At 38.7% G+C, this 27316-nt stretch overlaps 1 protein-coding gene across 2 annotated transcripts in view; it reads right to left on the minus strand.

Annotated features, from left to right (window-relative positions):
* Positions 1-27316, minus strand: part of Mmp2 (Matrix metalloproteinase 2) — a 187833-nt gene that overhangs the window by 132625 nt on the left and 27892 nt on the right. The window lies entirely within an intron of this gene.

Raw genomic sequence — 27316 nt, forward strand, 5'->3', positions numbered from 1 at the left:
GGCGCTGCTAGCAATGTCTTGCAGTTAGCTGTCGCCTGCTCTTCAATTAAGCCGAGTTTCGGCCAGTCTAATTACCTTTGCGTTTAACCGGATACGCGACTCCGTCCTCTGGGGAAATCGTGTTATCCCGCGGTCATCAGATTAATACCGAAATTCTTTCCGGCACCCAGATTTTTCCTGTTCAAGTCATTTCACCGCGAATCGATCATTTTTTGACATGGATGTCGGGGATTTTGTTCGAAATGATACATGACGCTGTGTACGCCAGATTAAGGGAGATTTAACGCGTTTTGCTGGTTTCAAAGGTCTTTTAACAACGTACAAACCTACGAATTTTTTAATTGGACGATTCGCACTGGTGTATTTGGTTTTTCTTTTTTATTTGTACAGCCGTGAACTACTATTCTTCACCGAAAGTTAAGAGGTTCTGTAGCACGCTTTGCGTTCTTCAATATGCATTGAAACAGCGTTCATTCATTAGCGATTTTCAAGTGTTTCAAGGAAATTTTGTAAATTCTGAGGACTTTCGCGCAGATTTCATTTCGTTATCGTATGAATTGGTATGGTTCATTAATATTTGAAAATAATCAATCATTCTGTAAGCTTTTTTACGATTATAAAACTTCGTGGGCGATATTCAAGCGTTTTAAGGAAATTTTGTAAATTCTGAGGACTTTCGCACAGATTTCATTTCGTTATTGTATGAATTGATATGGTTCATTAATATTTGAAAATAATCAACCATTCTGCAAGCTTTTTTACGATTATAAAACTTCATTGATGATTTCGTTGTAATCTATTATTATTATTATTAACGAAAAACACGGACCAATCGGAGCGCGGCTACCTTGAACGGATTTCGGCTCGGCCAATGGCAACACCACGCTCAGCTTTAGCCGTGCACTGATTGGTCCGTGTTTTTCGTTAATAATTCTTCAACAAAGCCACGGTGAGCATTTTCGCAGAGGAGAAAAGTGCTTTAAATGACCTCGGGAATCATCCCTTTCAAGGAAGGACATTTTTGAGACATCCTGTATTCTTCGATCAATACGAATTGTTCGTTCACATGTCTCTCTGGATCAGGCCTGGCCAATACGCGGCCCGCCGGGCGATTATTGTTGAAACTTTTGTTTCTCCTTGTGTGTATACAAAAAAATATTAAATGAATGAAAATTTGCATGCGTCATTGTTATAATTGCGCAAGTGCGACTACGAACACCAGTTGTATATTTGATATCTTCGATATAATGGAGTTACAGTGCAACAATGAAATGAAACAAATTTTTTTCCACATCAAAAATTAATTTTTACAATACTTATATTACATCCGAGAGATACTCCAACGAAAGATATTTTGCACAACGAGTCATACTTTCTCCAGAGAAAATGTAGCTGGCAACTATACCTTTCCAACGGTATAAATTTCTTTGTTAAAAATTTGTTTAGTTACAAACCAAAACGTGTCCGAACCTCTACGACACACAGTGCAGCACCCTGTGGACAAAAATCTAAAAATTCATTGTCTAATATCCATTGCATTCTTTTCACATTTAAATTATCATGTTTATCAATAGAAAATTCAAATAATTCAGTAGGGGATTAGCTACAAGTGTTTTTTTCTCAAGAAAATGTTATATCAAGCAGTTTATTGATTCAGAACGTCACTTACTTTCATGGTCTGTATGAGGCAGAGTCTGGCATTAATCAATTAAAGTTTTAATCAAGATTGACTAATTGATGTGTACGATTAAAAAAAGTTAATCATGGAAAAATCCATACGAAAGTATACTTTTGCCGGTGAATGTAGCGTATTCTTAATACAAGGGTATCCCCTTTCGCGGTCGAAACTAGATCGCAAATCGTTCTATTATTCCATTGAATCTATTGTCATCGAATTGGCAGCGGAACCCCCGCCGATGCTATTGGAACTTACGCCCAAACCACAAGTCCGTTCCTCTGACCGTATCAGCTTGCCAAACGAAGAGACACGTCTCGAGATGCGAAACGTGACTGAACCAGACAACTAATTAGCAATCCGGAGGACCATTCAGCCAGGCCAGTCGACACGTATTTAACCGGACAGTTGACGCTCGATAAAACAGCACGAACGATTGCTTTCGAAATGAACGACGCGAGCGTCCCTATTACACGCCAATACTGCAGGATCTCCCACAATTAGAGATTGCGGTTATTTCTGCAGCTTTTCATTTTCAACGACCGTTCGCCAAAGGCCGGATTAGGGGACACATTTCGCGGATTATTGAATTTATTGTGGCCGAAACGAAGTAAATACGGCAGCGTTCCAGTGTTACAGCGTTCGTAGTGTTACAGTGGGTGTGAAAAGTATTCGTACGCCCTTTAAAACAGAATAACTTTATTCTAATTGTACCAAACAACCTGGTTTTTTTTTTATAATGAATTAGAAGCATTGGTGTTTACGAAATTATATACAAAAAAGATTTACGAAAAATTATAATTTACAAGGTTACATGCAGAAATAAAAACGGCATTTTTTAAAACTTTTTTCTTTGGGCCCTCAATGGAAATTTAAAATATATGTTTTGTAGTTGTTGTAACATTTCATTTCTTTTTACACTCACTGTATGATTTGTGATATCGCGTACAGCTTTGCCATTTTTTTAATATTCTGTTCTGGCAAAAATGCAGATTGAAATTAAGAGTTCTGATAATATCACTGTAACGACTGGAATGTTTTACTTATTGTTTAGCCTTAAAACAATCTCTGAAAACAGCAGATCTGTACAGTAAATATTATATTAAACTCAAGCACATTTTTTTAATCATTTTTTCAACAGTTTCAATAAATACTGATCATACCTATATAACATATATTTGTGATAAAGTAGTACAAACTTTTTAATACAAAGTGTAAGCATATTGTACATTTAATATACATTTACGTATAAATTTGTACATATGGAGGGTGCCCCAAAAATTTGTACATACTTCCCTGAATGAGGTGATTCCTGAGGTCATTCGATGACTACGTACGTGACAAGCCATTTAAATGGACTCAAGATGAATAAATTGTAATTATTGCAAGTAGTCTAATTATTGGGTAGAAAATCGTACGACGAGAGGTTCAACGAAATAAAATATGCGTACACGTGAATGAAAACAAATATAAATAAAATTGACGTTGACTTCGTAATTATTCACAGCACTGTAGATACGAGCCGTTGTTTTTGAAAGTGGTACAAGTTCATTTATGGAAAAATGAGTTAATTTTAGTCGTTGTAACAGACCTGCAAGATTCTCTCCAGGAATCGGCCCGGTTACATCAATATACATATAAGTTATACTATACATATAAATAGATATAAATTAAAAAGAAATTAATAAATAAATTATACTACTTCCATAAAGTAAAAGCTCATATTCAGGATAGTCCATCTCCTTAAAGAATGCGATACTCTGGACTGGCCCCTACACAAGGGAAACTGTAGGAGACAATTGAAAGAACGGTGAATTATTTGTCGAATTGGTGTGTCGAATCTGCATTACGGTCATGGCTGACGATATCCGGCGTAGATTTTACCGAGCCATTTCCGGTTACGCAAGAAGTTCCGTCGAATGGCCAGCGGAAAACGGGACGTGTATAGAATAACTTCTCGTCGCCGCGCCGCGCCGCGCGTCTATCGGCGAAGAATAACACGAACTCTCGAAGAAAAAGGGGATTCGATTCGAATGTTTCCACGCAGACTGTTTCTTTTCTCCTCGAACGGCTTGTAAACTCGTTCCCGAATTGATTTCGAACGCAATCGGAATAAACCGTGCCGCCGGACTCCGATCGGAAATTGCTCGTTCATTTTACTAATTTATCTGCGCCGCCAGAGACGGAGCTCTTCCGGGCGCGCGTTCGCGTAGCTGACATCACTTAGGCGTTCGGACACTTTCCAGCTTTCCTTTCGAATTAAATTCGCTTGACGAGGGTTGGCCACGCAATGTACAACGCAATTCACCCGACACTGGACCTTGAATTACTCGTGAACGTCTGGTTGAGACAACAAATTGTTGAGGGGCGCGTCGCGACTCTTTACGGTGACGTAGAAAATAGTATTATCTCCATTATAGCGGACGAAACGCGAAGTTACTTGCAAAATAGTGTGCACATTTGTGTTGCACGTCGACGTTGCACATCTTAGCTGGTTTTCTAAATTGGCATCAGTTAATAAAGAACGTGATGAACTCTTTGTAAATCTTCGTTGTTCATCTTCGAAAAAAATGTTTCATAAGCTTATATGTGTCTTTTATTTGTCAATCGTTGATTAAATTTTGCCCAACTCCGGTGATGATATCCGTTCGATTGCGGTACGAACAGAAAAAAAGAATCACTCGGCTATGCTTGCCGGGGGAAAACAGGTAAAAAGGAGAAAGAATGATTCGACCAGTTAGTTAAATAATATATCGGCTGATAACGTTCGTGTTTGTTTGGAATAGCAGTTGTTGGTGTCCACGGGGATTCGGAATTGATTGACCGCGAGAGGGCAAGCCCGGCGAGTTCACCTGCAGCCTACACGGCCGTCGCGCCGCGCCGTTGCATCGGAACGAAACCGCGATGCAAGATTTATTGTCGTCCATTCATTTCGGCCGACTGTACCGGGCGCGGTAATGTCCGGCAGCCACGTTTCCGGAATGAAATGAGAAATTTCCGCCGGCACGACGGAAGATAAGTATCGATTAGTATCCATGCAGCTCGTTAGAACGCGAGCCGTTAATTTATCGCGTGCCGTTGCACACCAGGCCGAATGGCACCACAGGGAAGAAAAACCAAAGATGGAGAAAAAAATAATTACCGTTTCGAATTTCAGTTGGTAATGTAGAAAAGAACGCGAAAACGACCAGGAAAATTCATTCGGATGAATTTACGATGCCGACACGGAGCGTGGCGCGATGAAAAATGTTTATGCCAGGCAGCCGCGATACGGGACCATTCTCGAACATTCATTTCCGAGCACAAATCTCGCTCATTTGTTTAAATTTCGCGCTCAACGCGGCGAGAGATGCGGTCGAAATTTATACGAGTTGTCGTAACCACCGCGGACACTTGTCGACAGTTTTGTAAAACGTAAGAGACGCTTTATGAGGAACTATCGCACGATCCATAATCGTCAAAACCGAGAAATAAGTTGAATTTTCAACTCTTTTTTGAATTATTGAAATTTTACAGACCTACAGTCAGCGACAAAATTAAAACTGTTTTTGAAATTGGACCGAACGGCTCCAGGTTTGTTTTAGATGCGAGGAGAATTAGTTTATTTAACCCTTTGCACTCGAATGGCGAGTCTGAGGCGCCACTAAAAATTGCCATACCATTATTCTAAACAGTTTTAACATTATTAAATTTGTCTGTATTCTATAAATTGTGAAAAGCTCAACTGTTATATAAGGAAACAGGTTCAATTTGTTGTGCACAGTGTAAAAAAGATTACATAGAACAAAACTGATCTGGGTTGAAACAAATATCTTGATATTGGAATTGAAATTGCTTCGAGAGCAAAGGGTTAACTTTCTTATCTGTGCCTATAACGAAAATTTAAAATTGTTGTTTTTAATGATGCGAGAAAATATTTAATGGAGAAAAAGTTTCGTTGATGGGCGAAATTATCGTGATAGAAAAGATTTTGTTCTCGACGTTATATTTTCCGGAGCTTCGAGGTCATTTTTGATTTTTTAATTGGAGAGTGATGTACTCGGAATAACTTCTCCGAAGGTCAATCGAACGTTAATATATTCTACATTGTTGAATTCGTTAGTTGCTTCTCCGATTTCGTTTAATCAAGAGTACTCAAAACCGCCTTAAAAATCCTGATTGCTTAAAAAGATCCGAGAGAACATTCAGAAACATATAACGCAATAACTGTGGCAGTAGCTGCGGGATCATACGTAACCATTTCCGAAAAAAGACTAAAACGAAAGCACCCGACTGACGCATGACGTGGCGATATGGAAATATCGCGTAACTATCGCCATGCGGTATCCCATTGGAGATAGTCATCTGCTCGACATAGTACGTAAAAGCTAAAAAAAAAAGAAATTTACGAAATGTTCGGCTGGACAAATTTTAGAGATAATAAAACGAAATGAAAGACATATTTTTATCCTGAACTTTGTGATGACTAGCCAGTAGATTTTTGTGAAAAAACCAATTGCAAAGCACAAAGATCAAGTAAAAGGTTGTTTTTCTTGTTCTAAACATTCTAATGCGATGAAAATAGTACACCTCTTACATTCCAATACAATTAAAATAATATATTAACTGTATATCTCATTTTGTACATTCGATACCGTTGTTCCTCGGCTACTGACATGGCGTTTAACGTGTTAAAATTCTTTTCTTATTGTCAGCGTAATCCCTATTCATATTGAAATTGACGAAGGTCGTAGGAAACGAGCTACGGAGACGGAAGATACTAAGAAAGATAAAAAAGATTGAAATAGCAGATCGAGCTGCGAGAAAAAGTGTACAGGGGTGCGCCGGCTATGGCCACACCCTGTCGTCCGACACGCATAAACACGCTTAGGAGCCTAGCATAATGTTCGCTCCAATGGCCGAAGAAACCCACGACTGTCAAAATATAAATAACGGTAGGAATAATAATCAAAATCTGAGTTGTTGATTAAATTTACGATGTCCTTTTACATTTAGAGGAGACAGTCGAGTGTGAAGGGTTAATAATTGAATATTATCCTTGTTTGCAGAGTACAACTCTGTTGTAAGAGTCTATTGTTTCAAAGGTCTACGTTAATGACGAACTATAACAACGATATGCCTACATCATAAGACTGTATGTATGTAATTATTAGACTGCGGATCTTTATGCAAAATAAAAATTGTCTGCATCGATTGCAAGGGATAGAAACCAAACAGAATGTTATTTGTTACCTTAATAATTTTAATAGATGGGAAATCATGTATTGACACGTTCAATCTTTAAAATTTTCCTACAATTTTCAAATTTATCTACTCAATTTTGCCATAAATGCATAAAGAACAGTCTAATAATTATAATTATGAGCACGACTGGCATAGTAAGCAGAGACAAACTAAGAAAGAATAAATCCAAGAGCGACATGCAAAGTTGCGTGCACGCAATCAGACGTGGCGTCCAGACAATCGAAAATCAATCCGTCTGCCACATAAAGTAATTCCTAGAATGAGTCAGGCCCTTTTCAACCACTCTCAACCCTCCCCGAGTAAACACATTAAGGTTTTACTCAAATCACTCGCGAGAGCCTTCCTCCTGAAGTCGGATTTAATGTTTCACTCAATACTTAATCAAACCAATCGAGTGAAATACAAACCGTTTGGATGCTCTGCCATTTTCCATAAAAGTCACTTCATGCTAATTAGAGAAATTAGAGAAATGTTTTTGTTTAATACATTAGCTTCGTGCAACACTTTCTCAAATACAGTACCAACAGTCACAGAAAGGAAACTAACATATTTTGTTATTGAAAATTTATTGAATATCATAGTTTATTGGTATTACTCGGTTTTGATGAACAATTACTATAGCTTACAGTATTTTACAGACGCAAAATTTCTCGTGAAAATGGTCCACATTTCGATCGAAACGTCGAGAACAATTTAAGTTGTAAGATTACTTAGTGAGTAACATTTGATCGAACCTGTGGCGTCGAAATCATTAAATTGTTTATTTAAACTATCTACGATCGACATAAAGGAAAATTTGTTATTGAAAATGATGAAAAGTATCCATTGTTATCAACAGTGAATAAAAATTTCGTGATAAAATATTAGATAATCGTTACATACATTTTTTAGAAAATATTTAGAGTGTTGCAATCGTTTGTAAGAATAATTCGAATGAACATTTATCGATCATCTGCTACGCTGATGCAGATTAACAGAAATATACGTCAACAACGAGAGTTATAAATATTATACACACATGTCTGTCAATTAAAACTGATTAAATATGTATCAATCATTAAATTTTAACAAATGAAAATTACAATGCACACAAACAAAACAAAAGAGATAAAATTAAAGTTTGGTCAACGTTTACAACAGTTTCAGAAATGACTGGAGATTGTTACTTTATTCGTTACGAAGTTCTTGAAAGTGTTAATCAAATCTCAAACTTTTACCCGTGGAAAGCTCATTGAACTGATTACAGAGAACCTTAAGAACTCGAAAGTTCAACAACAAACTTGAGGGATCTTTTCCATTAATTATAATAGCAAGCCTCTGTTGGTAAAGCACTCGTTGTCTTTGGTTCAATTTTATTAGGTTTCTATAACAGTATTCGAAGCAGTAACTGAACAGTGTATTACTGCTAATCTAACTATATTTTAACAATATTAAGTTTACTTGGGTAACATAGTATTGCGCACTGGAGAGCAGATAGTATCCAAAGCCTGTAGACTGTTTACACAAATTTATATGAATATTTATACAAATATTTGCATACCGAACTTTGGTTAGAAGTATAGTATACATACAGGGTGTGTTCTATTTAAGAATCGACGCTTCATCCTCACGTATTGGGCCCAATCTACACGAACAGTGAATTTCCAAGAGATTGATGCAGGTTTTAAATCGCTAGTTCCGCGGCCAAGCCCTAAGTCTGCTACCGTATGAAAGGTCCCTGGTTCGGACGTTATTTTACAGCTTGGAATGATAAGATAGCGAGCAAGTTCCTGTCGGCAGTGCGCAAGTTGGCCGAGTTGGAGCGTCGCGGCACTTATTTCGGTCATAAATGTCACTTTGTTCGGGTGGGATGGCCGGTAACGTTTCGGCCCCCGGCTGGGAAAGGAGCGTGTCTTTTACGATTAATCTTTGCACGGTGGGTGCCGGCGTAAAGTTTACATCGATTCCACCAGCCCGTTGAGATACGACACGTGTTGGAGGATGGTATACTCGTCACGTAAACGCGTACCAGCTCGTACACGACTCTCATCCCCCGTCGAAGAGAGTGGGAGAGGGAGAGAGGTCCCCGCTCGTTCGTGATTGTTTTAGAGGATCGTCGGCATCTCTACGATTGTTTGCCGAGTCGTAACTCAAGAGCCGCTAGTGCACAGACTCGTCTGGAGATTCATGATGTTTACGGTGGAGAGACCGAATCTGGGACACACCAACTTCGGCAAACGAACGGCTCCGATAAAGTTGTGGACCATTTTCTCGATGAATCCCCAGTTTCGCGGAGCGTCTCCAGTGGATGCGGAAATTCGCTTCTTGCCAAACGATCTTCGCCGGCTTCTCGTCCGGATCCTCGTTGCAATTTGCATGCATCTGGTGTACGTTCAAAACGCCGAGCCGCGGCAGAACTTATGTTTCAATTATATCGCGTTCCGACTTGACTAACCGCGCCACATCAATTTTTCGGAAAACTGGGACAAAACAAGCCGTGACCCGAAAGCTTAATTTATTAGCGAATAATGGAATTGAATCGTTCATCTTCGTAGACATTAGGTCGTTGCATATTGCGTTTGAAATGTCCGACTTCGGAATACAAATGTTAGGAAGTGTTTTAAATATATCGGGTGGCTCTAGTAACTCGACTAGACTGTAACTTTGTTCCTTTTGCAGATAGGCATGACATTCCAACGTTGGTGGAGATCTTGAATAGAACTTGAAGTGCAATGGCAAAAGTTAAAAGCTGACACTTGCTGATGGAACTGTCAATCGATGCTAAATTATCCTCTGCGATCTCTTTCTATCCGCAAAAGCAACAAGTTATAGTTCTTTCCAGTTAGTAGAGCCATAGATCAGACGAAATGTCCGAATTCTGAAGTAAAAACAGCCTCGAGTGCAAAGGATTAATAACATGCATACTTAGTCGATTCCGTTCGAATCTTCATCGCAATTTTTCTCTGCAATCTCTTTCTATCCGCAAAAGCAACAAAGCTGTAGTCCTGCCTAGTTAGTAGAGCCACAGATCAGACGAAATGTCCGAATTCTGAAGTAAAAACAGCCTCGAGTGCAAAGGATTAATAACATGCATACTTAGTCGATTCTGTTCGAATCTTCATCGCAATTTTCCTCTGCAATCTCTTTCTATCCGCAAAAGCAACAAAGTTGTACTCCTGCCCAGTTAGTAGAGCCACAGATCAGATGAAATGTCCGAATTCTGAAGTAAAAACAGCCTCGAGTGCAAAGGATTAATAACATGCATACTTAGTCGATTCTGTTCGAATCTTTATCGCAATTTTCCTCTGCAATCTCTTTCTATCCGCAAAAGCAACAAAGTTGTACTCCTGCCCAGTTAGTAGAGCCACAGATCAGATGAAATGTCCGAATTCTGAAGTAAAAACAGCCTCGAGTGCAAAGGATTAATAACATGCATACTCAGTCGATTCCATTCGAATCTTCATCGCGATTCTGGCTGGTTCTAGTGCTTAGTAAGGGATCGATTAACTTCGAGGCTGCAGAACGTAAACAGAAAAAGATTCTGTAAGTGTGAAGGACCCACGGGGGTAGGGACAAACTCATTGAAGCTTCCGAAGGAAGCCGGGCCGACGGGTTCTTCCTCTCCATACATCCAGATCTCGTAGACCGTGCTAGTCGTCAACCCCGACGGAGGAATCTAAATTTAAAACGACCTATATTTAGCCGAAACTTATTCCAGCGGCGGTCTGCACCGGGTCACCGGACTTCGCGTTCACGAACGGGCATCAGGGAAGCTTGTTTGGGTTCGAACTCTCCGAAGATCAATTTATTTCTCTGATGCACGCGCAAGGTGCGCCGCCGGAGTTTTTCTCACATTCTCTAGCAGTTTGAAGTTCATAAAACTGGATACATACTCCGCGAGCAGTCTTCTGTACTTTATAACAGTGCTTCAAGCTTTAATGCTTCTCTAAACCAGTCGCTCTCATTGCTTCGAACTTGCCGGATGTCTTGAGCAAATGTTCTATGCCTGTTGCAGACTTCAAAGTATTGTTTTGTTCATGATTTCTTCCGCGATTGGAGAGGAATGTTGAAATCGTCGGAGACTGTTTCGATCGCATGTACAGCTTGTCGAATAGAAATGCAAATTGCAGATTCATATACGGCTGTTCATTTGCAACAACCTAATATGTCTCTATCCTTAAAGCAGCCGCGAAGCTTGGGATCGAGAGAGAGAAGCCTCTCTCTCTCCGTTCTCTCGCATGTCATCAGACAACAGAATTACGTGTCGCGTCTTCCTGGGTCAAATGCATTCCAACTGAGGCGATTACTGTCGTCAATAAGACCTGGACCTTTTAACTTGCTGTTAACTCGGAACCCAGTGAGTAATCGTTGCTCTTGATCAAGTCGGACCGACGAATGTTCGCTGTCAAGTGTCTCGTCATTGTCTTTGTGACGAAACTGACGTGCTCCTGATGCGTACTAGGAAATGATGGACACGCCACGCATCCAGTCAATTAATTGTTAAATGTTACCTGTGCCGATCTCCGATGACTTTTTGAATTGATAGCAGAACTGCCGGAAATAATTCTTGACTGTGCTCGTATAATAGGGAATACAATGCAGAGTTGCAATGCTAGACTAAATGGTTACTGATTCGTACAATAATTTGTACTTTATATTAAATTACGGTTCGGATAATCAAGGTTCTACTGTAACCTCACCTAAATGATTCCATTACGAATCATGCAGGAATGAAATTATTTTGTGACAAGTAGACCACAGATTTTTGTTGTAAACATTGAAAGCCTCAAATATTGGGTTGGCAAATAAGTTCGTTCGGTTTTTTACATTGGAATAAATCACAAACACCGAACGAGCTTATTTGCCAACCCAATACATACAATTTACAGTCTAATGATAAATATTTTGCGGATTTTTATGCATTGACAGCATTTTGTACAAGTCCTGTTTACACGAAAGAGGGAAATGCAATGTTCAATAGACTTTGATTCAATTTTCGATGGTTTCTATCTACAAATACGAACGCAATTGGAAATAAATATTTTACTGAATTCCACTCTCGTGGGATTTTTTAATAAAAATAACAATTCGCAGGAACAATGGCCGCATAACAACAGGTATTGTTTACTGAAATATCATATTATGCACATTTCCATTGGATATTAATTATTGACGTGATTCATGTTTGATGTAAACCACATTTTTATTTATATAAATATATATAAATAAGTATAACAATGAAAATTAAATTCTACATAGTATATTCTTTATTATACTTGTGTCTTCTTTCATCTATTATACATTGTCTTCTCCTGATGAAATTGTTACTCTAATTTATCTGACCCATCAGCTTGTGATTTTATTCGTTCCATAAATTTTTGATATAAAAGCATCGGTCACGAAGATGTTTATTCCCCGGTTAACCTAATAGTCTACTGATTATGATTTTCAGACAGGTTTGAAATAAAACGAAGACTTGACTATAAGAACAAATAAAAAGCCTTTCATTTATCCGAACCACCGTAGCTGTATTAACAAAAATATGCGACTTGTTCGACAAAAATTGCCGTTCGAATTGAAACGTCGCCAATTTGTTCGCTCGACGAAGAACAATAACGAAATTACGAAGAACGAGGGACGAGATTGACGCGATGCGTTTCGCTCGAGGCTTCAATGAAATCTGCGTAACTTTCTAAACGAAGTTCCCGGTACTGAGCGATTGCAGCGAGCCAATTCGTTGACCAAGTGACAGATACATTCCGCGAACACCTTCGTATAAGTCAGCGGATAAACAGGGAAATCAGAGGCACAGTTGCGGGAAATATTTCATCGTTCTCAGCCTTCCAGTGTCGAAACAGGAAATCGATGATTCACGGGGCATCAAATCCGTTATTAAAAAGGAAACAACGTTCTACCTTTAGACCACATCCTCCTTCAAGAATTCCTGGAAGAAACTCGAAGATGTGTGCTCTTGGCATGAAATCCAATTAATGCTGCTTCTGAGAATCAAATTACACGACTTTTCTGCAGTTGCATGAACGAATTTAATAGGAGTGGCCGATTACTTTATGTCATTAATTAATTCTGTGGTTTTTACTGCGCTATGCTTCTTGTCTTGGAGAAGGATGTACATAACGTTGATGTACATAAACAAGTAAATAAGTTATAACTAGACTGCGGATGTTCATGCACGTAGAGTGTGCAAAAAGCATGTGCAAATATGCACAAAAAATGTGCAAATATGCACGAAAAATGTGCAAATATGCACGAAAAATACGGAAATATGCACGAAAAATATGATCAGAACTAATACAAAAATATCTATGTATACAGAAACACTATAATTTGCGTTACAATAAGTTACTAGTAATTTTTCCATGTTTGTAGCAGTTGTTGTCGTTTGTCAGATTATTCAGTCAGTCAGTTTGTCGATTATTGCGTAATTTTGAAAAATCTATGATACATGGCTAAACACTTTTTAATGGAACCTTGAATAGCAACAGCAATTTTCATTGTGAGCTAACAAGTCACCCTTAATAACGTCATCTAATAGTTTCATTTAAGATTGCAATGTAAAAGAAGATTTCTATGCATTCTTTTGGTACAGCACAGTTATTGAAAATCCTATTAATAGGCTTCCGGTGGGTAAAGTGTTAATATTGACTTATATGCTGAAAAAGTACGTTCTACATCACAAGATATAACGGGTGCATATTTATATTTCCTCCAATAGCATTGCGATACATTAGTTGACACATTTTCATCGCTTAATATCCTCACGAGTTTAGATATTTCGCATAAACCAGGATTCTCTTTTACCACCGCATCTATTTTTAACACGACTTTGATCACCACATTTACAACTTTTAAATGTTCAACACAGTCCATGAATATTTTCATTGAATTCGTTGAGGGTAAACCGACAGTTTCCAGTCTCTTTATTGTGGCTGGAAGAGTTTGTGAATGCACTTTTATAATCGTCAAATTTTGTGCAACTTGTGTCTGTTGCAACACATTCTGAGCTGTTGCAATTGCAACTATATCATCTTCATCAAAATCTTCAACTACCTATTTACAGAAACAAAATAAAGATCGTGGATTAATGATATTACTGTTTTCAGATTTTAAGAAAAAATAATATCCGAACCTCTTTAATTTTATCCACATTTTCGGCATAAAATATTGCAGTCAAACAAATCGCAGCAAAATATAGTGAAATTATACAAAAGAAATATGTAATATATGTATATGTGCCTATGCACATGGTAAAAAACATACGCAATATGCAAAATAATATTTGCATATCGAAATATGTATTTCAAAAAACACATGTACATACGTATGCGTATAAATTTGATACCAGAATCGATATGAGAGCCGAAAAAATAATAGTTTAAAGTAAAAACCGTAATCGAAATAGATATAAGCGGTTCTTCGCAAGAGTTATTCGAAATACTGTTTTTAATCAGAACCTTCCATAACAGTTTCAAGACTGAGAGGTCAACAAACAAGTGCAATTGCAGTTTGCAACTCACCCTGCACACTCAGAGTTGATTACCTGACTCTCATACTCGAAACACTATCCATTTGTTCTGGTGCTATCCCTTTGTGTGTATGTTTTGCCTATCTCTTGTTCAATCGTTTTGAACAAACGTAACATCCGAGAGGTGCCCATTTACAGATTAAAGTGGCTCACCCTGTTCTTTATCCCCCGCAGGCAAAGTCAGGTCCGTCCCGGGCATTAGAATACAAACGGTCCGTTTGTTTTTCAAGTGAACATATTCTTTCTGACCTATTTCAGGAGATTCGTGAACGTCAAGCGGCATATTTATTAGCCGCGGCTTTCACGAACGTCACTTAAAAATATGGAAGTTTTCCGAGCCGGTGTACAAGGGGTTGCCTTGTCCCTCGAACAGCCTCTTTTCACGAACACCGGGCTTTTCTGGCACTCGAAACGCGTTTCGAGCTTCTTCGCGGGCTTTTTATGAGCTTACCGAGCACCGACATTGACAGATCGATTTGTAATCTTGCTGCCCCGGTGTTGCCAACTCTACGGATTTTTGATCTTGCCCACGGACTACCGACTTAAGGATTTCAAACCAAAATCTACGGGTTTTTACGATCTCTCTTTTTTTTTCTTCGTTTTGGTCAGAATTTTCTCATTCCCGATGATATAATCAGCAATTGAGTAATTTTATTGTAGAATATAATGTATGAATGAGAAATGTAATGTACGAGATGAACGAAATGTATGAATAATCTTTTTCACGAGTATTTTCTCCGAGGAAAAATTGGTTTCGAACCACCCCACGAATTAATCCATTCTATTATCTGCAACATTTTTGTTACACACTGTAATAGGTATTGTATAATGATATGGATCGTTTATTTTGAAAGAGATCTAGGTCCATTTAAAAAAAAAAAAACATACGCGTGGAAAACGACGCGCGGCAGAAGTAAAACTCCTTGCAGTCTAGTAATGTTTAGAAATAAATTAAGATTGGAAATGGTAAATAATCATAATGAAGCGACGACAAGCGACATTTAGACAAAATTGAATCAAGAATATTTATATCATATTTTAGCTATCACAAGCCAATTGTTTCAATGATAGAATCATAGAAAATCATAGAAAAAAGATAATGAACGATCAAAATTTGCGACGTAAAGAAGGAGAGCGTATGGGAAAGAAAGGGACAGTTCATAGCATTTTCCATACGCTCTTCTTCCTTGTTTCGCAAGTTTTGATCGTTCATTATTTTTTCTGTGTTCCATGATTATGTTTTTCGTTATTTTTGCGGTAGGACGCACCGTTCCCGAGATACAGCCACTTTTTATTTAAGACTAGTTACGCATTTTCGTGTCGCGAATAGGCTTAAACCCTGCCAAAAGAAGTTTCACTTCAGAAATCCGTAGATCCACGGATTTTCCCTCGGAAAATCTACGAAACTTTTAGATCTCCTATGTATACGGCCTTTCAAAAATCTAAGTTGGCAACACTGCTCGTTGCATGCCGGTCTCGTTACTGCAAAGACCGTCTACAGTTCCTGGCGCATTTCACGAGTGTAATGAAGTAATTAAATCGTGACGATACCCGGCTGCTAGGCTATGGTGAACGAATAAAGATGATTGAGTGTACATTTAAGAATGAGTATAAGGAGTACTTAAATGTCACTATTCGCAGCCATGCTTCTACTGTTAAACAGTGGAACGGATTTTTAATTGAGGAATTACATAGTCAAGAACAATAACAATAACAGAATCTGTTTTGAGCCCTCATTTTGCCGTGGGAATTGAAAATGGGATACCCTGTACAGTCAGATTGCATAAACGGCTACCTTAACAAGCGACTGTTGATTACTGTTGAATAGAATGCCAGAAAGAGTGTAGGAAGAGTGCCTTTTCAGTATTGCCTGCGTGACGCGTAGGTATAAAACCGTTCGTAGTACCGCTAATACTTCGAATTTCGATCTGGGACTTCTGGAATCTATTTTCCGAATACATTACTAGACTGCTTATCTTTTTGAAAGATTAAGGGGGCCGTCTCCTAGCAGATGACGGTCGCGCGTGAACACTCACACACCGCTAGAGTACACTCACACACCGCTAGACCACGTATACGTACGCGAGAATTGCTAGGATCAGGGAAATGCGTTCTGATTTCTCGATAATGCAAAGACGGGGGTTTTTATTAGTCAAAATCGCTAGATAAAAGATCAATCTAGTGCGCTGTTTGCTTCAAAAGTCGTTCTTTTACGTTTCCGAGCAATGATTTTGCAATATTCGGCTGCATGTTGCCCGTCGCATGTTGCCCGTTAGATGGCGCTGCAGTCACGCCGGCGTACTAGCCTCTCCGACGGGCAACATGCAGCCGAATATTGCAAAATCATTGCTCGGAAACGTAAAAGAACGACTTTTGAAGCAAACAGCGCACTAGATTGATCTTTTATCTAGCGATTTTGACTAATAAAAACCCCCGTCTTTGCATTATCGAGAAATCAGAACGCATTTCCCTGATCCTAGCAATTCTCGCGTACGTATACGTGGTCTAGCGGTGTGTGAGTGTACTCTAGCGGTGTGTGAGTGTTCACGCGCGACCGTCATCTGCTAGGAGACGGCCCCCTTAACATTTCCGGAAGTGACGGAGTCGAATACAAATCCGTCCCTTCTTTCATTAACTTTAACCCTTAGCACTCGAACGGCGACTCTGACGAGCCATTAAAAATTGCTTCACCATTATTCAAAATATTGCTTACATTACTAAACATGTTAGTATCTAATCAATTACTAAACACTCAAGCATTATGTGAAGTATTATATCAATTGCATGTTCATACAAAGAAAAGAATTAATACAGAATGGAATTAGTCTAGGTTGAAAAAAATGTTTAATTTTCCAGTTAAAATAGGTCCGAGTGCAAAGGGTTAATAGGGTGTGTTTTCATTTTTCAGGTTATTTAACAGTTTCGGATAGAAAAATGGCCTAAGCGTATCTATAGAAATATGGCTGAATAAACATAAGGAATCAAAGTTATTAGTCATCATGAACATTCTCATTCGTATTGTTTACAACGCCACGTATCGTATTGTTATCACGTTATCATAGAATATATGTAGTACAAACACGAATTAAAATGTATATTTATCTCATAACACTGTCCAACAAATTTCAACTTTTTTTATGATTTGACACGAAAAATATCCTAAAAAATTACTGCAAAAGTGGTGTCTCTCCGTCTTTCATCATTGTTTAAACATGTTTAAACAATCATAATGTATTAATATTGGATATCACTGTATTCGGGAAAGTCTACAGAATCTGTTGCTGTAAAGAACAATTCAATATCTTTTATAATAACATCATAATATTTGTTTAAAGTTGAAAAATATGTTTCTTTTTTTCAAAGCCATGTTTTTCAAAAACTGCGCGCATAGGAGAAAAATTAAGGACAGATTCGGAATCAGCGCAAAAAACTCTATAAGAAGGACCCAACAGTGTATTGAAAACAAATTTGGTGTTGGACAGTGATAATTAGTAGAATAATTATTAATTCTTTGCTGTTATTTGGATAAACTGTTGCTCGAATAATGCCCAACAGTGCTGGCTTGCCCTAAGTTCAACGGTTTCGAGAAAGAAGCTGCGTGGATCCCACGCCGTGCTGCAAGCGACAGCAGATACACAAAGCGAATTGTGTCTGCGGTGACTAACGAATTTCCGTCTTTACGTCGATGGAATTCTCCAAGGAAAAAACGTAACTGCGAAGGACGCGTCAGCAGACGATTGCGGGTGCATTGGTCGATCATGACTCAGGAAATGTCTGGTTTCACCCACATTTTATAGCCGCGTTGCTTCGCTACCGGTTCCACGTGTTCCATATCTTTATGGTCATTTTAACGCGCTTATTGACGCGTTTGTCGGCGTTTTAGTCACCGGTGACTAACGCCGGACTTTCTTTAATGCTACGTTCCGTCAGTACCATCCTTCTGGAATACTCTCTCAAAGTTCTATTTGGAAAATCGCATAACTATTGGATTTATAGCTCTGAAAGTACTGTCGTATATCGTACAGTGGTAGCAAATCATTTCAACTTTCAACGCGTTTGCCTCCAAATGAATTTTCAAACGAAGACTGCTGGATCAACTTTGATTGAATTGTTCTGTAACATTTTTAAGACTATTATCTAGTCCTCGACGAAGCGGATTTTCGATTCGTACATTTGTACCTCCAACAGAAGTATTTATATTAAAATTCATAAAATTTGTTAACATGATAACATCATTATTGTAATAGGAAACGTTATTCTTTTTAGTTGTCTTTACATTTTTTCGTGTAAACAGACATAGATATAGTTTTTCTAGTTAACTAGATAATTTGAACGAATGAAAGTATTGATTTATACAGCTTTCGCTTACTTGTTTCAAATATCTAATATCCGACAGGTGTTTGTATGTGTTTCCTGCGATTATATCTCGCATTTATCATTTCCTCGAGTCGCAGTACATACAGGGTGTCCTGTTTAAGTGAGAACAGCAGGATATCAGGCTACATTATGTAGTATTCATTGTTTTCTTGTGGGTGGGTTCATGTTGCCATATATGTGTCAGACCGGGGACTTATTGAGTGATGTGTTAAATAACCTCGGGAATCATCGCCTTCAAGGGAATGCAACATTTTTGGGACATCCTGTATATTCGGGAGATTCAACGCGCTTGCGCCAGTATTTTTATAATACTCGAACTCCGCGCGGTTGTGTGCTGCAGCTCGCCGAAAAACCTTCCTCTGTCAAAAACTAAAATCCCTCGGGCATGTTGCTATCTGCGTGCATCAATCCGGCCGGCATAAAAGCTTTACTAATAATCTTGATGTTGTTGCAGAAATTGCGCCGTATGCATTGTGTATATGTATATATGTATTTTAAATAATACACATACAAGTACTTCTCCGAATGCCATCAAATTTCCAAAAAATGTGAATATTCTTTCGTGATAAAAATTGAACATTTCTCACTGCTCGTACAACTTTCTACAATGTCGATTTTATAATTGTTCAATCGATTTGAACGTCTCACCCTGTACATTTGAGCAGTCTTAAAATGAACCTCCGCACGTCCTGCTTTGTTTTCAGAGCCGCACGTATTGTAAACTGCTAATGTTTGTTCACAATTTGTGCTTTGTAAACTGTACCCACATTTTCCACCCCCCAACCATTGCTCGCATTTCGTTCTCGCTATGAAATCTGCATTAATCTTTCGCTAATAACGCGGCGATTTTTCGCTGGCTAATTTATGGTATATGGGCCTTAAAAAGCACAGTAAAATCTCTATGTACATCCGTGAAAATTTAGGTACCGAAATGTCTGGGCATTCTTGCGTGCTCCCGACATTATTAATCCAATGACTCTTTGCTTTTAATTGTTCTGTATGAAACGTTCTCCAACGTGTTCGCGACACTCTTCTGATCGAAATGACACCAAACACGACAGAATTCGGATCCTATTTGTTTCTTTAACCGTTTGCACTCGGAACTATTTTAACACGAAAACTAAACATTTCTTCTAACCTAGAATATTTCATTTTATTCCATTTGCTCGTGCGATACTCAAATTTTAGTAATTTATTTGATACGAAATCATTTAATAACGTAAAAATTATTTTACATCACTGATCCTATAGCAATATGTACATTGTTGTCTTTAACACTAAACCTACCATCACCGGCTGCAGATTTGTTATTTTACGATTATTGATATAATAAAAATAATTTCATAAGAAATGATTGTATAGATATCTTTAGTGGAGCACATGTTACAATAGGAGCTCTCTGCACAAAGTTTAAATAAAATCGATCTTGTCATTTTGATAAGGGAACATGTGTAACTTTTAAGTCACGACAGATTTAGTGCTTTAAATTGTCATAGAATAAATTGTGATTAGACGTTCACGTGACAATAAACAGACACTGTCGCCATGATGTTACGACCGTATTGCAGCCAGTCATAAATCGAACGTGTCCAAGCTCAGGCTCTTATCTTCACTCTCGTCCGACCTTTCCTATAGACACTCTTCTCTTAACAAATTGCGCTTCTCCATCATCGTAATCCTCGCCTTCACCTTCCTTAGAGCTTAGCTTTTTCCTTGATCTCCGCGCCCGAAACACCCGCATGGCCAATCACATTCAGATCAATTTGACAGTGAAAGTTGATACGCACGGGAGATCATCGACTCGAAAATTATACTATACATATACATACAATTGACACAGATTAAGAAAATTGTAAATTATCTTCTATATGCCTTTTACTCCTCCGTCCACGAAGAAAACTATTAACATAGGATCGTGCCCCTCTTGAAATCGTGTAACTTTCGTTTAAGGGGGAACTGTACCCTCGATTTGTAACTAGAAAATAACTAGAATCTTACTAGATTTTTGGTCGAAACATGGGTTTGCGCGCCTCGATTTTTTGTCGTTATTTGAGCATATTTTGGGCTGGGTGAGGACTCATTCTGTAGAGGAAGGTTAAATACAGCGCGGTCTTCTTCTTCTTTTTTTATGGCATTAATCATTTCAGAGATGTTCGAGTGTTTACTTTCCACTGGACGAGGAAACAACACCTTTAAAAAAGCGTACAGTATGGAAATATCGTTCAGCAATCTTGTTTTACATTATAATACCAAACGAAATTTTTAGATGACTTACTGGGGATGATTTACTCGTTCACAATTGGATTTGCTGTTGAAGGGTCTGTTAAAAAGTCTTTAAACGTTGTGAAATCGTCAGTAGGTCTGGGTTACGAGATAGGGAATAGGGAATGGTGTGCGATATGGAAGAACGAGTGGCACAAGATGAATAATGTAGACCAAGTCCCATTTACAGACGGTAAGGTCGAGATTGAATAAATATTGTACAGTATATGAAAGCAAAGGTAATTTATTGTTTGTACTGTGGTTCTTGAAGGTTGTCCTAGTTCCAGAAAGATTTGAAGAATTTAGCACAGCACTTTTGGAACGACTGAAACTACAAAAACGGTTTTTTCTTGCCGGCATATCTCGACGGCATTCTTCTCCCGCGTCACATTTTCCGTAAAGAAGAATCTCGCAAGGACTCGAGAGTTACTCTCCACATAATCCCACGGACTTTCATAATTGGCCCGCAGACATAGTGTCGCAATACCAGGAGGATATTAGCAAAGGATTAAAGGCGTATCGATCGGCAGTTGTTGTGATTTTATAGAGACGCTCGTATAATCAGCGCCATTTTCGGGTCGACGATGACTAAGATGTTCCATCGTTTAGGTAGTCTCTGTTGATGTATCGTAAATTCTTCAATCCCACCGAGTGTAAAAATAGTCTGACGTGGAAGAAGGTTGTTTTCACTTTAGCGGCGCCGCGCTTGCCATTTTTGTAACGCGATTCTTCAAACGATATTAGCGAGTGCACGCGAGTCATCTCGCGCAAATTTACGGCTCACAAAGGTGAAATGACTACAGTGATGTCTCGGTTTATGTGGAAGAGACCGCGAGCACGATATTTGTGAAATAATTATTTCCATTACCGGAAAGCTCGATCGTTGAGAACTTTGATACACAAGGCAACATGTACTTACTAAATTAAAGAAAACGTTCATTCTAAGAAAACTTTTACTTTCTGCTTGTGTGAGAACACGTTTGCCTAACCATTTAAAATGTCTTTGATTAATTCTTACAGACGCAATGCTGGAATTTTCTATTCTTGAAAATGGTCTAAATTGAGACCGAAACGATGAATTAAATTTCATGTGATATTTTTGCAAATTTGCTTATTTTCCAATTGATCGAACCAGTGCGCCGATAACATTAATTGTAGTTTATACAGGGTGTCCCAAAATTCGTGAAAATCCCGAAACGGGGTGGTTCCTGAGACCATTTCAAGCGACATTTTCCTTTGCAAAAATGTTATACGCGGCTTTGGTTAGGAGTTATTAACGAAAAAGACGGACCAATCAGAGCGCGACCTCGATGCGAGTTGTCACAGTCGCCCAATTGACAGTTGGCGCGCCATGACTACTGTGCCAACTCGCGTCTAGGTCGCGCTCTGATTGGTCCGTGTTTTTCGTTAATAACTCCTAAACAAAGCCGCGGATAACATTTTTGCAAAGGAAAATGTCGCTTGAAATGGTCTCAGGAACCACTCCCTTTCGGGATTTTCACGAATTTTGGGACACCCTGTATATGAATATGTATTAGTTTCAGCTTAATAGGACGACTGACAAAAGCATCAAATTTTTAGTTCGACTTCCTGTGCCCTGCAAACAATGCAACGCAGTCTAATCATCACAGTTATCGTTCCAGCTGTTGAGAAAGCAGTTGGAATGGTAAACGATGCAGATCGAGTGTAAGGCTACCACGTCTCCAGTAGATATAAAGACTTAGTTGCGCAATGCACAGTCCTGTTAATATTTAGCTGAATTGTGTAGATCTTGCGGTCGTTAAACGTTGCAGACGTAAGCGCGCGTTCGAACACTTTCCCCCGCAATTGTATATTAGTATAATTCGTCTCTGGTCGTACTTCCGTTCGCCTGTTTCTCTTTGCGCTTTGTTCTCGGGGCTCTTTCCTTTCTGCGCCCTCACCACCCTCTTCCCGTTCCTCTCCGTCCCACCTGAACATTCACAATCCTCTTCCTCTTTGCATACACACACAACGACGGAGAGCTCGAATGTACGTACGCGTCGGAGTAGGTTTATCACCCGCGCAAACCTGCACGCGCGCATTATTTCGTTGTCCCTTCTTTGTGCCTCGTGTCGCGTTCAGCGTAACAAATATTTACACGCCGGCCGAAACCAAGCCGTGAAGTTGTCACAGCCGGCTTTTCGGGCTCCGGCGCAAATTCGTTTAAGGCTGCGTTTATAGTTCCTGACTCGCGTGCTTTTCGTCTCGCGTGCTTTTGGTCTCGCGAGACAAGCGGGTCATAAATTTCGAGCGGGTCGACGGGCCCACTGTGCGAGGCACGAAAAAAGGTCTCTACGGCTTCACGGTTCGTTTAGGTAAACTACCGATAGCTTTCCTTTAAGGCGGTAGGATATCTTCGGAGACCTTTTTTTGTGCCACGCACAGCGGGGGGCACAGTGGGCCCGCCGACCCCGCTCGAAATTTCTGACCCGCTGTCTCGCGAGACCAAAAGCACGCGAGACGAAAAGCACGCGAGTCAGGAACTATAAGGCTGCGTTTATAGTTCCTGACTCGCGTGCTTTTCGTCTCGCGTGCTTTTGGTCTCGCGAGACAGCGGGTCAGAAATTTCGAGCGGGGTCGACGGGCCCACTGTGCCCCCCGCTGTGCGTGGCACAAAAAAAGGTCTCCGAAGATATCCTACCGCCTTAAAGGAAAGCTATCGGTAGTTTACCTAAACGAACCGTGAAGCCGTAGAGACCTTTTTCGTGCCTCGCACAGTGGGCCCGTCGACCCCGCTCGAAATTTCTGACCCGCTGTCTCGCGAGACCAAAAGCACGCGAGACGAAAAGCACGCGAGTCAGGAACTATAAACGCAGCCTAAACGCAGCCTAAGTCGCCCTTCAGGGGGCTACCTTATGGCACAAGAGGATATGACCTAAGAGGTTTTATGTACTCTGACCGACGCGACAAATACCGGGTGATTCGTTCGAAACGATCCACTCGGGTAAACCCGGAAATTATTAATGATTCTATCGACAAATATTTCAAACAGAAGTTATAACAGTGAAATACACAGTGACATTCGGACACTTTGGAGAGAACGTTTTTAACAAGTTTTTGAGAAGTTAGAGCCATTGGTTTACTACAAGACGAATTGAAATACAGTCAGCGGCAATATTAAGTGGACACCCTTTAAAAATCGCATAACTTTTTAGTAATTAGTCCAAAGGACTCGAATTTTTTTAAAGACGTTTGACCGACTAGTTCGCTAGAGAATAAGTAAACGAAAATTTATTCAGATTGCAATTGGTAGGAATCGTACAAAATTTAAAAAATCATGTTTTGTCAACTTTTTTATCTGGGCTTTGTAACGATAATTTAAAAAATTCGTTTTATAGATTTCGGTAATTTATATATATGCATACTGAAAATTTTGCAACATTGCAATGAGCTACATATGTTTAAAGATGAGAGCTTAAGGGTGAAAGTCGCAGATTTTACAATGTTGACCGATTTCGATGAAATTTTCCGTATGCATATAAGTCACCGAAATCTATAAAACGCATTTCTTGAATTATTGTTACAGGCCCAGATAAAAAAGTTGACGAAACATCATTTTTAAAAATTTTGTGTCCTTATTCTCTAGCGAACTAGCCGGTCTAACATCTTTAAAAAATTCAAGTCCTTCTAAGACTAATTTCTAAAAAGTTTTGCGATTTTTAAGGGTGTCTACTTAATATTGCCGCCGACTGTATATGAGAAAGCTGAAATATCTTACGGAACATTATTTTATACGAGTGTGTAGTCGCAATTCAGAAGCGGCACAGTATTCGAGTGGCACAATCAGTAATTGTACGCATCTCCGGAAAATAAGTTGCCTGCTGAGAAGACGCGTAAACGAGGCTCATCAGTATCGCCCGCATGCGACGAGGCTGATGCTCTAATTGCAGTCGGTTGATAATCTATAACCCACACGTTGACGTAGGGAAACTGTAAAATTAGAATGATACTTTTCTCCGAGCGCAAAAGTTCGAAATACTAATTTAAGTGGCCAGAGAAATTCATCATTACAATTATTACAATATCTACAATATCTACATAATTATGTTAGCTCTTGTATCTTGAAATTAATGCAGCAATTATTTTTTTTTTTCATAAAAATCTACAGTCTATGTCTATAGTTGAAATAATACACGATCAGTGTTATAATTTATGAGGTGCTCTTAGGTGAAATATGAAACAGTAAAAACGTTAAAAGATTCTAAACATACTGTCACACGTTATACCAAACCTATTAAGAATATTAAGATGGATAATACCTTTTTATTGAACTCCTAATTGTTATAATCGAGGAAGACTATTTTTATTTTGCATAGAAATCCGTAGTGTCTAATTATAACTGTAGCATATTTAGACGGATTAATGAAATGACTAAATATCTGGCCTCATCGGTGAACAGTGAGGTGTCAAAATAAACTGTCGCGTCGAAAATAGTCGGATGAGACATTTAATGGATGAGCTGTATCTAAAAGAAGCTCGATATAATTTTCTTTGAACCCTCGGACGACGGACCGTTTTGACAACTACACAATCGACGATGCTTAATATCGTTCCCCACCTATATTTATCAATTTTTCTAAACATACTATTGAAAACGGACGTCCTGCAGAGCCATTACTCTTGCTATTATACTGCAATTTGAATAAATAGAATTTTGGAGAGAACGAATTATTTGGTCAAATGAGAGATGAAATGGAAAGGTATTTGAATTTCATTCGAAATTAACGAAATCATTTTGAGGAAATTATTTGGCTGTTCAAATAATCATGTGCATGATTATTTCGAATGGCATGCAGCCAAATAATACAATCTATTATCTTCACGATTATTTATCAATTAATTTATTTCGATAATGCCCGAGCCTGATAGATAGAATATTCTTACAAAATATATAAAAAAGTCTTTCTGAAAACAACGCTTATATTAAAATGCATTAAAAAGGAGAAAATAATTTTTTTCCTGGTTCTCCATAAAATACCGAATCCAGTTAAATGTTTAATAATATTTCTACCCAAAATTTTAAGCAAATAGAACAACATTTCTTCTGTTATAAAATTAGTGTCGGAATAGATGGAAAAATTCAATATAAGTTTAAATAAAATCATGACATTAGTGACTATAAATATAAAAGTATAGAGCGCCCACGAAGATTACGTCAATATAGTTTTTAAACCATTCTTTTATTTTTATAGTCACTAATGTCTCGATTTTATTTAACTTTTATTTAAATTTTTCAGTCTATTCCGACAGTAATTTTATAACAGGAGAAATTTCGAACTAACTGCTTAAAATTTTGGGGGAAAATATTATTAATCATTTAACTGGATTCGGTATTTCATGGAGGACCAGGAAAAAAATGATTTTCTCCTTTTTAGTGCATTTTAATATAAGCGTGGTTTTCAAAAAGCATTTTTCATATATTTTAGTTTCTACTGTTATTGTCATCGAAGCAAGAGTGTGTACAAAATTTCAGCAAGATTGGACTATGGGAAGAGGTTTAAAATTCGATTACAAGATTCAACGCATCCAACAACAACGTAAAAAAGTTCCATACGAAGCGCATTTCAATAAAGCTTATTAAAAGTTCCAGGACTCCATGGAGCCCTGAATTACACACGGTTATTGAGTGAGGAGCTCGTTTCAGGAATACCCTCTATTCCGTTGATCCCTGTATCCCTTAAATGTCAATGCCCCCGACCTTCCGATGCAATCGTGTCTCGAACGAGTGTATTAGTGGCGCCACGAAGGGCGGTAGGAAGATGACGTCACTGAGTACCCAAAAAAAAACCACCCTAGTTGCACGTTAATCATCCGGGGTGGAAGGAAATAATGTCAATACGGAACAAACAGGGCATCGTTTCTGCTGGGAATTAGCGGGGGTCTAAAAGGATTCATGTGTCGCGATCATTAGATAGCTGCGGGTGTGTAGATTTTCAAATAATTGAGCACGTTAACCCTCGCACGATCCTCGAAAACACGCTGCTCCAGAAAATTAACTCACGCTCGACGAATGACGGATCAATATGACCCCGACGCTGTTACTAATGCTGTAATACTTCTAATATTAATGATGTAATATTGGCTCGTTGAGCAAGTCTTGACACGTTTTCAACAGAAGGTTATAACTAGACTGCGGATCTTTATGCAAAATAAAAATTGTCTGTATCGATTGCAAGGAATAGAAACCAAACAGAATGTTATTTCTTCCCGCAATC

Source organism: Lasioglossum baleicum, chromosome 6, assembly GCF_051020765.1.
Source record: "Lasioglossum baleicum chromosome 6, iyLasBale1, whole genome shotgun sequence".
NCBI classification, from domain to species: Eukaryota; Metazoa; Arthropoda; class Insecta; order Hymenoptera; family Halictidae; genus Lasioglossum; species Lasioglossum baleicum.